The sequence below is a fragment of the Schistocerca serialis genome, chromosome 4 (genome assembly GCF_023864345.2).
Source record: "Schistocerca serialis cubense isolate TAMUIC-IGC-003099 chromosome 4, iqSchSeri2.2, whole genome shotgun sequence".
Lineage (NCBI taxonomy): Eukaryota > Metazoa > Arthropoda > Insecta > Orthoptera > Acrididae > Schistocerca > Schistocerca serialis.
In genome coordinates, this window is record NC_064641.1 from 208,932,595 (window position 1) to 208,949,277 (window position 16,683).

Consider the following 16,683-nt stretch of genomic DNA (forward strand, 5'->3'; position numbering starts at 1 on the left):
AGTGAAATCGAATGATGCTGGCGTTTGAATTTCAACGACACTCGGGTTCATTCCGGAAAAGGATTTTGTGATGCAACAATTTTAAAAGTTTGAAAAGCTGAGGTCTGCCATACAGTTCTAAAACTTTACGTGCTTCCAGTCTTCCTTGTTGGCTGATTGAAGGTTTGAAGCCGTCGATCGAGGAGGTGGCGACAGTCACTCACTGTCGGCCGTCGCTGTTGCTGAAGCTGGATGTTGGCGCGCCTTCTTCTCGACACGGTCACCAGACGAAACGGGCTCTTGATGTGCGCCAGCTAATGCTTCCCGTCCGCGACACCATGTCAGAAACTATCATCGCAAGTCGAGCGCAATTACATTCTGCCAAACCCCGAAGACGCGGCAACTCGCGGGAGCTTCACACAACACACCTGCTCCACTGCACCACCCCAGCCAGACTCCTCTGCTCAGCCCGCGCTCCACGCGGCAGAGCTCACACTACCAAAGATCCTACGCACTTTGATTCTTCACACGACCTATCGATGTAATCGTTCGATAGCAGTTTTCCCTAGGCAAGACCCAGCGTAAAAATACAAATAATATTTACGAAACAAACCAATTATACATCGACATAAATGCATATATATATATATATATATATACAGATAGTAAAACAATTACAATATGTAAAGACACAGAAATGTCATATATTCAGGAAACAAAAATAAGGAAAACAAATTTATGGTACAATAGATGGAAATAGGAGGATATGCATTTCCGGCGTTACAAGGTTACACTCAACAACCGAGCTAGGTTAATAATTGGCTCCTTTTACCGACCTCCCGACTCAGCAGCATTAGTGGCTGAACAACAGTGAGAAAATTTGGAATACATTTCACATAAATTTTCTCAGCATGTTATAGTCTTAGGTGGAGATTTCAATTTACCAGATATAGACTGGAACACTCAGATGTTTAGGACGGGTGGTAGGGTCAGAGCATCGAGTGACATTATACTGAGAGCACTATCCGAAAATTACCTCGAGCAATTAAACAGAGAACCGACTCGTGGAGATAACATCTTGGACCTACTGATAACAAACAGACGCGAACTTTTCGACTCTGTAAGTGCAGAACAGGGAATCAGTGATCATAAGGCCGTTGCAGCATCCCTGAATATGGAAGTTAATAGGAATATAAAAAAAGGGAGGAAGGTTTGTCTGTTTAGCAAGAGTAATAGAAGGCATATTTCAGACTACCTAACAGATCAAAACGAAAATTTCTGTTCCGACACTGACAATGTTGAGTGTTTATGGAAAAAGTTCAAGGCAATCGTAAAATGCGTTTTAGACAGGTAAGTGCCGAGTAAAACTGTAAGGGACGGGAAAAACCCACCGTGGGTCAACAACAAAGTTAGGAAACTATTGCGAAAGCAAAGAGAGCTTCACTCAAAGTTTAAACGCAGCCAAAACCTCTCAGACAAACAGAAGCTAAACGATGTCAAAGTTAGCGTAAGGAGGGCTATGCGTGAAGCGTTCAGTGAATTCGAAAGTAAAATTCTATGTACCGACTTGACAGAAAATCCTAGGAAGTTCTTGTCTTACGTTAAATCAGTAAGTGGCTCGAACAGCATATCCAGACACTCCGGGATGATGATGGCATTGAAACAGAGGATGACACGCGTAAAGCTGAAATACTAAACACTACACAGGTAGTCCCAGTCTTCAAGAAGGGTCGTCGAGCAGATGCGCAAAACTATAGACCTACACTCCTGGAAATTGAAATAAGAACACCGTGAATTCATTGTCCCAGGAAGGGGAAACTTTATTGACACATTCCTGGGGTCAGATACATCACATGATCACACTGACAGAACCACAGGCACATAGACACAGGCAACAGAGCATGCACAATGTCGGCACTAGTACAGTGTATATCCACCTTTCGCAGCAATGCAGGCTGCTATTCTCCCATGGAGACGATCGTAGAGATGCTGGATGTAGTCCTGTGGAACGGCTTGCCATGCCATTTCCACCTGGCGCCTCAGTTGGACCAGCGTTCGTGCTGGACGTGCAGACCGCGTGAGACGACGCTTCATCCAGTCCCAAACATGCTCAATGGGGGACAGATCCGGAGATCTTGCTGGCCAGGGTAGTTGACTTACACCTTCTAGAGCACATTGGGTGGCACGGGATACATGCGGACGTGCATTGTCCTGTTGGAACAGCAAGTTCCCTTGCCGGTCTAGGAATGGTAGAACGATGGGTTCGATGACGGTTTGGATGTACCGTGCACTATTCAGTGTCCCCTCGACGATCACCAGTGGTGTACGGCCAGTGTAGGAGATCGCTCCCCACACCATGATGCCGGGTGTTGGCCCTGTGTGCCTCGGTCGTATGCAGTCCAGATTGTGGCGCTCACCTGCACGGCGCCAAACACGCATACGACCATCATTGGCACCAAGACAGAAGCGACTCTCATCGCTGAAGACGATACGTCTCCATTCGTCCCTCCATTCACGCCTGTCGCGACACCACTGGAGGCGGGCTGCACGATGTTGGGGCGTGAGCGGAAGACGGCCTAACGGTGTGCGGAACCGTAGCCCAGCTTCATGGAGACGGTTGCGAATGGTCCTCGCCGATACCCCAGGAGCAACAGTGTCCCTAATTTGCTGGGAAGTGGCGGTGCGGTCCCCTACGGCACTGCGTAGGATCCTACGGTCTTGGCGTGCATCCGTGCGTCGCTGCGGTCCGGTCCCAGGTCGACGGGCACGTGCACCTTCCGCCGACCACTGGCGACAACATCGATGTACTGTGGAGACCTCACGCCCCACGTGTTGAGCAATTCGGCGATACGTCCACCCGGCCTCCCGCATGCTCACTATACGCCCTCGCTCAAAGTCCGTCAACTGCACATACGGTTCACGTCCACGCTGTCGCGGCATGCTACCAGTGTTAAAGACTGCGAAGGAGCTCCGTATGCCACGGCAAACTGGCTGACACTGACGGCGGCGGTGCACAAATGCTGCGCAGCTAGCGCCATTCGACGGCCAACACCGCGGTTCCTGGTGTGCCCGCTGTGCCGTGCGTGTGATCATTGCTTGTACAGCCCTCTCGCAGTGTCCGGAGCAAGTATGGTGGGTCTGACACACCGGTGTCAATGTGTTCTTTTTTCCATTTCCAGGAGTGTATATCTCTGACGTCGATCTGTTGTAGAATTTTAGAACATGTTTTTTGCTCGAGTATCATGTCGTTTTTGGAAACCCAGAATCTACTCTGTAGGAATCAACATGGATTCCGGAAACAGCGATCGTGTGAGACCCAACTCGCTTTATTTGTTCATGAGACCCAGAAAATATTAGATACAGGCTCCCAGGTAGATGCTATTTTCCTTGACTTCCGGAAGGCGTTCGATACAGTTCCGCACTCTCGCCTGATAAACAAAGTAAGAGCCTACGGAATATCAGACCAGCTGTGTGGCTGGATTGAAGAATTTTTAGCAAACAGAACACAGTATGTTGTTATCAATGGAGAGACGTCTATAGACGTTAAAGTAACCTCTGGCGTGCCACAGGGGAGTGTTATGGGGCCATTGCTTTTCACAATATATATAAATGACCGAGTAGTGTCGGAAGTTCCATGCGGCTTTTCGCGGATGATGCTGTAGTATACAGAATAGTTGCAGCATTAGAAAATTGTAGCGAAATGCAGGAAGATCTGCAGCGGATAGGCACTTGGTGCAGGGAGTGGCAACTGACCCTTAACATAGAAAATTGTAATGTATTGCGAATACATAGAAAGAAGGATCCTTTATTGTATGATTACATGATAGCGGAACAAACACTGGTAGCAGTTACTTCTGTAAAATATCTGGGAGTATGCGTGCAGAACGATTTGAAGTGGAATGATCACATAAAATTATTTGTTGGTATGGCGGGTACCAAGTTGAGATTCATTGGGAGAGTCCTTAGAAAATGTAGTCCATCAACAAAGGAGGTGGCTTACAAAACACTCGTTCGACCTATACTTGAGTATTGCTCATCAGTGTGGGATCCGTACCAGATCGGGTTGACGGAGGAGATAGAGAAGATCCAAAGAAGAGCGGCGTGTTTCGTCACAGGGTTATTTGGTAACCGTGATAGCGTTACGGAGATTTTTAGCAAACTCGAGTGGCAGACTCTGCAAGAGAGGCGCTCTGCATCGCGGTGTAGCTTGCTCGCCAGGTTTCGAGAGGGTGCGTTTCTGGATGTGGCATCGAATATATTGCTTCCCCCTACTTATACCTCCCGAGGAGATCACGAATGTAAAATTAGAGAGATTCGAGAGCGCACGGAGGCTTTCAGACAGTCGTTCTTCCCGAGTTTAATGCGAAATTACTGTAGTAGATTACAGAGCCACAATACAAAGTCTTTTAGAGTTAGCTAAAGACGTGGTTTAGCACAGGAGCGGATGAAGTTGGCTGAACATTTTTTATATTCATTTTCGTATAAACTTCAGGAAGTTGTCTGAACACTCTAAAGGAATAAAATTAATCTTAAACAAATTCGGTAGTTTATGTTTAAAAACAACGATAGACAGTTTCGTTATCCTTTAAATATACTTCATAATGTCATTATATATGATAATAATGTATTTTTCTGTGTAAAATAGGCTCAAGACAGACGTATTTACTTTACATTATACTTGTTACACTTGTAATAAAGTCATTAATTAATTATAATTTCTTACTTTCAAGTAATTTAAAAAAGGGCCTTAAAATATATTTGACTCATCATTTATTGCTATAAGGGGAGAAATCCAGGTGATAAAAATCACCATAGCAGCTGCAAAAAGTTTTCAAACAAGGTAATAGATGCCTTCCACAGTCCAGAAAGTGAATTGTTTCACACGGCAGATAGAAATTCGCCATTAATTCACTAAAGAAATGAAGTGGAATGATTTTAATTTCTTCGGAATACTTTATAAAACTATAATACTTTTAGAAATGAGCAATTCGATTTAGAGGACTTGTATTTCAAAAAGGCTGTGCGACCATTATGCTGCTATTGTCGTATATTTCGCATAGGGGTCAAGAGAATAAGGTAAAGGAGAGTATGGCACTTGCGGAGGCATACATACAGTAATTTCTCTCTCGCTCAGCACGTGAAAACTGCAAAAAATCACCAGTATTCTCATATTGATTCTAATTTTTTGAAACTCTGATTAAAAATACTGTTGTAATCTGAGGTCTTACCACGTTGGGCTTTACATACTCTTTCTATTTTTATCGTTTACTATGGAGGAATTGTTGTTAAGTTTCTAATTTAGTACTCTTACCATTATTTACTTTCTCTTTTATTATAAAAATGACAGACATATCTTTAATCTTTTAAAGCAATTGAAGCCTTGCACTTCATTGCTATGTCACTTCATAAAATTATTTCCAGACTATGCGATTGTGCAATGCAGTGGTTGTCCGGTGGCGACAGCGAGAAACTACCGTACAGACCACCAGGGAGCATGTTATGTGCACTGCACATTCACGTGTGCCTAAGTGTTTTTCATGTAAATTTGTTCGTTTTCAAGGACTACAAGCAGGTAAAGTCCTAATGTATAGAGGCAGGCAGCAGATCAGCTACTTTCTATTTTTATCTTTTACTATGGAGCAATTGTTGTTAAGTTTCTAATTTAGTACTATTACCATTATTTCCTTTCTCTTTTATTATAAAAATGACAGACATATCTTTAATCTTTTAAAGCAATTGAAGCCTTTCACTTCATTGCTATGTCACTTCATAAAATTATTTCCAGACTACGCGATTGTGCAATGCAGTGGTTGTTCGGTGGCGACAGCGAGAAACTACCGTACAGGCCACCAGGGAGCATGTTATGTGCCTTACGGTACGATACATGGCAACATGAACATATTGTCCCAGTAATGCTGTACCAAAGCTTCTGCCATGTGTTTGTTGCTCGTTATTGTTATTAAAATAGCACTGTTATTAAAATAGCACTGATCGCTTTTCTCTTTTTCTATAATAACACAACATTTCAAAGCAATATAAATTTTACAAATAAAAATTACTCCTTGTTTGAAAAAGGTTCGTTTAATGTGAAAAATGTTTGCACTGCTGCTATGACTAGTTGATATTTCGTTTTTTTATTCGGTTATTGGCAAAAAAATATCTGTTGTAACTGAGACCAAACAAATACCGAAAATTACTGGTTATTCAGAATTAAATATACCGGTATCGGTTTTGACCGGTTCGTCTTTCCCAACCCCACACTGCAGTGGTCTACACAGGATATAATGAGATGACAAAAGTCATGGGATACCTGATAATATTATATCGGACCTCCTTTTTCCCGGCGTAGCGCAGCAACTCGACGTGACATGGACTCAAAAGGTCGTTGGAAGTCCCCTGCAGAAATGCTGAGCCATGCTGCCCCTCCCTACAGCCGACCATAATTGCGAAGTCGTTACCGGTGTAGGATTTTGCGCGCGAACTGATCTCTAGATTATGTCGCATATATATTTGATGGAATTCATGTCGGGCGATCTGGGTGGCCAAACCATTCGCTCACATTGTTCAGAATGTTCTTCAAACCAGTCGCGAACAACTGTGGCCCAGTGGCATGGCCCATAGTCATCCATAAAATTTCCATCGTTGTTTGGGAACATTAAGTCCATGAATTGGTGCAAATGGTCTCCAAATAGCCGAACATAACCATTTCCGATCAATGATGGTTCATCTGGACCAGAAGACCCAGTCCGTTCCATGTAAACACAGTCCACAATATAATGGAGTTTACACCGTCTTACACCGTGGCCGTGCGTGAAATAACCACATAAATCAATGTCGGACATACGATGACTGTATCAGTTACAAGAGTCTGTCGAAATTGGCTTCAGTGGGCTATGGCAGCAGAAGACAGACGCAAGTACAACTTGACAACTTGAGTCCATGGTTTCATGAGGTCTGCTCCACACTCCAACTCTACCATCCACTCATATCACCTGAAATCGGGACTCAGCTGACCAGACCACGTTTTTCAGTCGTTTAGGATGAAAATGATATGATCACAAGCCCAGGAGAGGAGCTGCTGTTAACAAAGGTACTTGTGTTGGTCTTCTGCTGCCATAGCCCATTGAAGTCAATTTCGACAGACTCTTGTAACTGATACAGTCATCGTATGTCCGACATTGATTTATGTGGTTATTTCACGCAATGCTGCTTGTCAGTTAGCACTGACAACTCTACGCAAACGCCGCTGCTCTCAGTCGTTAAGTGAAGGCCGTCAGGCCACTGCATTTGGCGCGGTGTGGCCGCGCGGTTTGAAGCGCTATGTCACGATCGCGCGGCCCCTCCCGCCGGAGGTTCGAGTCCTCCCTCCGGCATGGGTGTGAGTTTATGTAGTCTAGGGACCGATGACCTCAGCAGTCTGATCCCTTAGGAATTCACACACATTTAAACATTTGTTTTTGAGCCACTGCATTTTCCGTGGAGAGGTGGTGTCTGAAATTTGGTATTCTCGGCACCATCTCAAAACTGTGTATTTCGGAATATTGAATTCCCTAACGATTTCCCAAATAGAATGTCCCATGCGTGTAGCCCCAACTACCATTTCGCGTTCAAAGGCTGTTAATTCCCGTCGTGCGGCCGCAATCACGTCGGACACCTTTTCACATGGATCACCTGAGTACAAATGATAGCTCCGCCAATGCACTGCCCTTTTATACCTTGTGTACGTGACACTACCGCCATCTGTAATGTACAGTACATATCATTATCCCATGACTTTTGTCGCTTCATTGTTTACAGAGCGAGTACTAGACTCATGTTGCGTATTGCATACTTTACAAATCAAGGCACCGCTGTTGCGTCAGTGCTATATCGCCTTCCTTCTTTCTCTCTGTAGTTCCGCGAATTTGACGAGTCCGAGAACGGCGGCGCTGCAGACGCCCCCTACCCGTCAACTCGTTCTCACTGATATACTTAAATGGATATGGTGTCTGTTCTTTCGGACATGTCGGAAAGAACAGAAACCATATCCACATAAGTATATAGTTATGGCAACACCGGCCATGACCTTCTTCTTCTGTGCGGATGCACACATATTCCCCGATCTCTTACGGGACTTGGTAAGAATGTCTTCCACGAGTGATCAGTGTGTTGGTGTGGGACACTACGAATGTAGTGTGTGGACATACAAGGTGAGAATGTGGGTCTCGCGGGAGGCGAAGTTAAACTTCGTCTTTGATGGGTTTTCTTTGTCATAGGGTATGTGGTATGAATATAAATTGTGTCAGAGCTTCGGCAAATTATTGGGGATCTCTCGAAAATATATCGTTTTAGCTACGATTTGTTATAATAAAATGACAGGAATCTATATATTAGTAGGTAAAGGCTACATGTAGTGATGTTTGCTATGGAAGTATATCATTTCAGTGCTACAGCTCAACGATGATCTATCAAAAGCGCGTCTTTTTGCTATGATTTCGTGTATTAAATCTCAAATAATGACATTTGTAGATACAGTCTTTAAACATACTATTTACGGAGGCCCTGCTGCCGTATCGAAGCCGTAGCGTAGTTGATAAAGACGTAAGCTGTGAAGACAAAGGTATCCTGTTAATGCCCACCTCCTTCCCAATGTTTTTCATCTTTTCTTCTCTAAAAGATTCTGAGTCTTTCTTATCATTTTAGTGGAAGTATCATCTGCAAAAGTCGATATATTTATTATAAATAATGAATTTGCTGCAGTGCTTCTTGTGAAGTGCACCACTCCCGATTACCGCTAAATTAGTAGTAGACCTATAATGTTACTCCTGAGAAAGGATTTTAATTTGACCGTGGTCGTGCGTAATTTAAAGTTATCAGTCTGTTTTCGTTCCTCGAAAAAAATTCTATTGAAAGGAAACAATAGCAGAACAATCGGGAATCGAACAAGGGTTCTATCAGTAATAAAGTGAATTGTAATTACGTAAAAGGAAACGGTCGCCAGCCTAATTAGGCAAAGTTGTGGCAAATACTAGCACTGTTCACAAAGAAAATTATCTCTTAAGATTGACCTTACTTGATACTGAAATTCTGTTGTGCAGATGAGATACAAGGTAGCGCAATTTAGCAAGTAGTGTACCAGTGGTTTGACATGAACTGCACATGAGGAATGTTAATACGTTTTGGTAACAACTGGCTCTCAATTACAATTAATATCTGTATAATAACGACAGCAAAGTTATGATCATTACAAGTAAAAGAATCTGCTTATGATGGTGCCGTGTTAACTTGGTCATGAGGTTCTTTTATCAGTTGAATTACTGGAAAATACTGTCACTGAAACGGTTTTCACATAATTATATAATTTGTATTCGTTATTATTTGTGTTCTCAAAGAGCATTCACTTCCTTAGTTTAATAGTTTGATCGTTGTAGCCAGTTACGTATTGTAGCACACGAATGTTAGAGATTGACAAGTGCATTTCATTCATGCTGAAGTTGTAATATGAAATTTTAGTCTGGCTCAACAGTTGGCATGGGTACCCGAAAACTAATCTATCAGTAGGCTCAGACAAGGCTGAACATTTTAGTCAACACAGTATGAGAAACACTATTAACTATATGCATATGAAATTATAAACCTGCGCAACTAATCGTTACGCTGGCCCTTCAAGTGTACTACTCAGTCACTATTATGAATCATCACAGTGTTTTCAGGTAACTGTAATACTGAACTGAGATTCAGTAAGAAGTATTTTAAGTTGAATACTTTAAATCTTCTCTTTGTAACTGACTTTTGATGAAAATTTAAGTATCATTTTACAAAAATCCCTTAGAGTATTTCAGACGTAAGACTCACTGTGTAATTATGAAATTTACTACTCCACAAAGTTTATTAACTGTGCTGAAAGAAGACTATTATTTTTCAATTCAGTAAAATAGGGCAGTCGGAAATATCACAGCACTTGGAATAGGACTCCGTCTACGTAAATGACTAAGGATAAAATACGAATCCTCAACACATATTTTAAAGTACACCAACTTATTACTGAATAAGAAACAGCTTAACTGGTCCATGCAGTTATACATCACTAAACGGTTTCTTTCATATGAAGGTGGTGGCAATGTCGATCTCCTATGGCTGTTCAAGAAAGGTGCAAAAGTATTCATCACTCTTGCTGTGTAACAAGGTCTGAAAATTCGCTTCTTAACGTCGCATTTTCGTAGCACCGAGCTATCTAAAGTATGCCATGAATAATAAGTCAAATTACTTGCATATCCAAGGCCATATTATACATAATCTTGCAGTTTTTCTCGCCTCTTTCAGTTCGCAAGATTCGAACACCTTGCCCGCTAGCCACGGACCGACTTTTACCACAAATGAAAATTGCAGTTTGACCACAAAATCTCTTTTCTATTCCAGAAAGCCAGTTTCGTTGCAGAGAGACTTCCCTCCATGTTGTACGTGATTACAAACCTAAGTACCCTATGCATGAGCTAGAATCACAAGTAAAGTTTTAGCATTTCCATTCTTTTACAGAATATTAGCCGGCCGGTGTGGCCGGGCGGTTCTAGGCGCTTCAGTCTGGAGCCGCTATGGTCGCAGGTTCGAATCCTGCCTCGGGCATGGATGTGTGTGATGTCCGTAGGTTAGTTAGGTTTAAGTTCTAGGTTACTGATGACCTCAGATGTTAAGTCCCATAGTGCTCAGAGCCATTTTTGAACAGAATATTACTTTTAAAATTAAATTAATAGATTAATTACATTGACATGATAGAAGTCACATTAAACACAAGCAGAAAAAGAAATTGTGTGAATAAGTGCAAGTAGTATAGATACTGGTGTTACAAAAAACCAACCACTGGTGTGTTTTCCCAGTGACTAGAAAGTTTAACGTGACTGCCAGTCGATGTATGAAAGTTGGCACAAGATCCACACTGACAGTTCTTGCTATTGAGAAACTTCTTGTAAAATATATACAGCATGATTTTTATTAACGTTTAAAAACCCCCGAAGCGACCTAGATGACGCTGAGACAAGTAATTTAATACAAGACACATGGGCTGAAAATGTCGGGAAATACCGCAAAAGTGGATGACAAACGATGAACATGTGACGTCACCATGTGACGTATCTCGTCGCACATGCTGCGGTTGGGTTTGTCTATCCTACTCTCGCTGGTAGAGGACATGGCTTCGCTGGGCTATTCTGTTTTCGTATATGTAAACCGATTCATAGTACTCTTGCACTACCACTACCGTGAGCACTCCAGTTATCACATCGGGTAATACAAGAAGGAAAACAAGGCGGAACTAGGTGCAGCACTGCGCCCTACCGGCGATGGTAGTATCGGTGAGCTCAACCGCAACACATGCGGTGAGATACGTCATTGTGACGTCGCATGTTCAACACTTGAAACCGAGTTTTGGGATATTTCCTGACATTTACGGCACCCACGTGTCTTATATTAAATTACTTGTCTCAGCGTCATTTACGTCACCGCGGCGTTTTTTAAGCGTTAATAAGTATCAGCATGTAAATATCTATTTCTTGATTTTATGGGCTACCTCATGTTTGTATCTTGCTGGTAAATGTCTTTTTCAGTTATTGTAAGCAACTTCGAAAATATCTCCTCTTCCATTAAAATGAAACTGCGAAACTAATCTTGAACTTGAAATCTATCTGACGAAGTACGTTACTTTTGAGTGATGGTAGTCAATGAAAAATCGAGGATATGGATCCATGCGCAAACTGACGTTACGCGCTATAACTACACTCCTGGAAATGGAAAAAAGAACACATTGACACCGGTGTGTCAGACCCACCATACTTGCTCCGGACACTGCGAGAGGGCTGTACAAGCAATGATCACACGCGCACGGCACAGCGGACACATCAGGAACCGCGGTGTTGGCCGTCGAATGGCGCTAGCTGCGCAGCATTTGTGCACCGCCGCCGTCAGTGTCAGCCAGTTTGCCGTGGCATACGGAGCTCCATCGCAGTCTTTAACACTGGTAGCATGCCGCGACAGCGTGGACGTGAACCGTATGTGCAGTTGACGGACTTTGAGCGAGGGCGTATAGTGGGCATGCGGGAGGCCGGGTGGACGTACCGCCGAATTGCTCAACACGTGGGGCGTGAGGTCTCCACAGTACATCGATGTTGTCGTCAGTGGTCGGCGGAAGGTGCACGTGCCCGTCGACCTGGGACCGGACCGCAGCGACGCACGGATGCACGCCAAGACCGTAGGATCCTACGCAGTGCCGTAGGGGACCGCACCGCCACTTCCCAGCAAATTAGGGACACTGTTGCTCCTGGGGTATCGGCGAGGACCATTCGCAACCGTCGATGACACCAGAATCTTGCTTGCGATCTTCTTCAGCCTTCTTCGACAATCGTTAATAGAGTTAACACAGATAATTTGCGCATGTCCATTTTCATAAAGAAGCCTTAAGATTTACCTGCCAGGCATAGACGGTGACTGCCGCTGGATAACGCTTAAGTCGCAAATCACGATGATGAGCACTTTCCGTGAGATGTTGCGGTTCGTTTCAGAGTATGCAACAACCACGATGGACACCACGTCTGGTATTCTTCACAATGACAAACGCGTCCCGTGCGAGGACGACTTACGGCTAATCTTCACTTCCTACCGAAACTGCGAGCGCGACCTTGCTGCTGTAAGGCAGCATTAACAAGGCGAAACGACCGATCGTCGTGATCAGGTGGCCTGTAACGATTCGTGAGACCGTGGAGGGTGAAAGACGAAACTTAAGTGGTCCAGTATAAACAAGTCCAAATGAGTTCCATTACAGGAAGAGCGATGTTACGAAAACGTTCCTTGCTACTCGTATAATTTGCATTTCAGACGAAAAATATAAGAATTTCGTCCAATGCAAACAACGTGATTATACTCTTGGTTATTCCAATTCTACCATGAGAAAACACACGTGCTCCGTCGAACGGAAACCGGTTACAGAGCAAATGCCACTGTGACCAGAAAAAAAGCGCTAGTTCTGTATTCTTTTGCTCATGTAACTCGCCTTTTTAGGCTAACAGAGTTGTGTAGCTTATCATTCATTTCTGTAACTTTGTCTAAGACAGTTGGAAATTTGTTTTAATACTTAATCATCATTCAGAGAATGCACTTCATCGTGGTGTCAAGCTTTCTTGTAAAATGGTCCAAATGGTTCTGAGCACTATGGGACTTAACATCTGAGGTCATCACTCCCCTAGAACTTAGAACTACTTAAACCTAACTAACCTAAAGACATAACACACTTCCATGCCCGAGGCAGGATTCGAACCTGCGACCGTAGCAGCAGTTTGGTTCCGGACTGAAGTGTCTAGAACCGCTCGGCCACAGTGGCCGGCACTTTCTTGTACTGTTATCTGATTCAGTAACGTGTCGAAAGTGTGTACTCGTACGTCAACGTGATTGTTAGGCATTCTCTAAATAGAGATTAAATATTGAAATAAACAACAATAGTCACTGCTAAGCGATCAGTTATTGCACTGGTATTGTACACTGATGAACCAAACAATTACGACCACTGTCCACTGCCAGGTTGAATGCCTCCTGATGGTGTTACGGGCACTTGACGCAATAAGGAAAGAATGTAAGCGGAAGATAGACGAATGGGCCGTCATTACAGCAATGATGCGGGAATCCAATGATATAATCGGTTTTAAGAAAGGACACTTGTTGTGGCGCTGTGGTTGGAAACGAGAATCTCTGGAAGGACGAAGCTGGTCACTTATTGGCGTAGTACTGTCGTGAGCACCTATTGCATGTCGTTGAAGGATGATGAAATAAAGAGTAGGCAGTATGGTATTGGACGACCTCGCATGATCGCAAAACGTAGAGGTCGGAGTATCCCCCACGGTGTAATCTAGGACAGGTAGCGATCTGTGGCAGATCTGACGGCACTATACAATGCTGGTGCAGGCACAAATGTTTCGGAGCGCATTGTTCAAAGGCCATTGTTGAACATGGAACTCCACATCACACGACTCTTATGCGTTCCTGTGTTGATCCAACGACATCATGAGTTATGACTGCAGTGGGTACATCATCACTGAGGTTTCACCGGGGGTCGATAGAAACGTGTCACCTGTCAAATGAATCGCATTTCTTGTTACAACAGGTCGATGACTGGGTCTTTACACACCGTCATTCAGGCGAATGGCTGCACGAAACATGCACTGTACCACGGATGCAGGCCGGTAAGGGCAGTATTGTGCTGTGGGGTACACTGAGTTTGGTTTCTATGAGATCTGTGGTGGAAATCGAAGGCATCCTGACAGCAATGAACTACATGAACATTGTTGCGGACCACCTGCATCGCTTCATGCTTGAAGTCTCCCTCTACGATGATGGCATCTTCCAGCAGCATTGTCAGTGTTGCAAAGTCATAATCGTACCACAGGGGTATTATAGTGAACTCACATTGATGTCTTGACCAGCAGACTTGTCTCATCTGTACCCATTGGAACACATATCAGGCGCCACCTGCTTGCCAATAAACCACCATCCCGTAATTTGCGGATCTGCTTGACCTTGTAAAGAAGCTGGTTCTCTACTTCTGAAAAAAAAACCTTTTAAATAATAAAACATGACCCATACAAGGAATCTGACTACCCCTGTTAGTCATGGTATATTCTTTTTCAGAACTTTCAGAATCTTATGTGGGGCCAATAAGACGTCAATTTTAATCTAAATATGGTATGCCAATGTTTACATAATAAAATAATATGTTGTGGTTGGCAGGAGAGCCAACGCCGTGTTACTAGAGGAAGCCGAAAGGCACACGTTTTAGCTCACGCAGGCTGGGGTGAGGTCTGGAACAGGACAAGGAAATTATACTTTAGAAAAAACGGACGTAGCTGGTGGAATACTTAACTTTAATCCATTAATGGTGAACGTCGCTCTTGACGGTACATGATTCACAGTATCAATAGTAACTGGTAATGGCGCCTTGCTAGGTCGTAGCAAATGACGTAGCTGAAGGCTATGCTAACTATCGTCTCGGCAAATGAGATCGTATTTTGTCAGTGAACCATCGCTAGCAAAGTCGGTTGTACAGCTGGGGCGAGTGTAGGAACTCTCTTTAGACCTGCCATGTGGCGGCGCTCGGTCTACAATCACTGATAGTGGCGACACGCGGGTCCGACGTATACTAACGGACCGCGGCCGATTTAAAGGCTACCACCTAGCAAGTGTGGTGTCTGGCGGTGATACCACATAATAAATTAGGCAATTCAGTACAATTATTATATAGATGCGATGAATCACTTTAACTGGGGCCAAATGAACAATTAAAGTCAATATAATTCCAATAAAACTGCAAAAGTAAAAAAAAAAAAAAAATATTGTAGGGGCCTACATAGACATCGCGCATCTGCTAGATGCCCACGAAATACGTAATTTTGTTTTGAAGCTGACAGCCAATGAGAAAATAGGTGCAAAAATACTATTGGTCAGCTTTCAAGCAGTAATGGCGGACAGCATCAGCTGGTATTATACGTAATTTTATGGTAGCTAATTTTACTGCACAAAAAATAAAATATGTACTCCCTCCAAAAGAAGTTACACACAAACATTAAAATAAAATTATGATGTGCAGTGAAATGTTTGAGAAGAATCTTGAAAGAAAATTATTAACTGAACTTTAATTTGGTGGGTTTTCAACACTCAACAAGACGAATTAATGGAAAGAATATTTATTGGAAGTAAGCAAAATTGAACCTTGATATTGTGACAGTATTTTTAAAATAGATAATTTAACTGCAATTGTCTTTGATTTTGAAATGAGAGAGAGCGTAATAATTTTCTTTTAATGTCTTAACTGTTGCTGCAGGCAGTGCGATGACGTCAGCGGTGGTCTGCACGGACGATGTGTGAAGTTAATCCTGGTTCGTGACATGAAGATAATGATGGATCCTCCTGTTTCATTAATATTCCAGTTATGGCGCTGGTCCACGTCTCCGTTGTAGTCGAATCAGCTGGCAGCACTGGCGCGATAATAATAGTTCCAGTGGGTGCGTTGTCGTTACGTGCGCGACGTTTTATTGTTAAAAGTTTATTAATCACGCGGTGCGGGTAGGTCGGAATTATGCAATGTCTTCGGTATTTACGATATATAGCCGGTTAATGCCAATACTTCGCGCAGTTCTTTCACCGTGTTGCCACAGAGTAACAGTCACATGTGTTTATCACTATAACAGTCCGTTAAACATCAGTTCAATTTACGCCGTCGTCTTTAAGACAGTTTGGATGATATAATAAATGTTTCTTGATCAAATCACAGCACTGTTCTTTTACTTAACATTTTGGTTTGTTCCTCTTTCACACAATTCTAACAGTTAGTGTCCCCACACGACAATGGTGTCTGGTTCACGGCTAATTGTCACAAGTTCACACAGTATGTAAAATCGTCACCGCAAACACTCGATATACTTTTCAAGTTTTACTGTTCACTTAATAATGCACAATCTCCTATTAACACAGCGGACGCACTGTAATTAATTGTTCCCCCGCGTATCACCGTCTTTCACGCCGAACTTTTCAACGTTTTTCCACCCGCGAACCAGCCACCGTTAGCACAACAAGTCGCACGCTCTCTATCGATAGTCGTTCGCTCTCTCTCTGACACAGTACTTCTCATAGCCTAACAAAAGATTTACAAAGCGTATAAAACCAGAACGTTCATATCCGTACAATACAAAA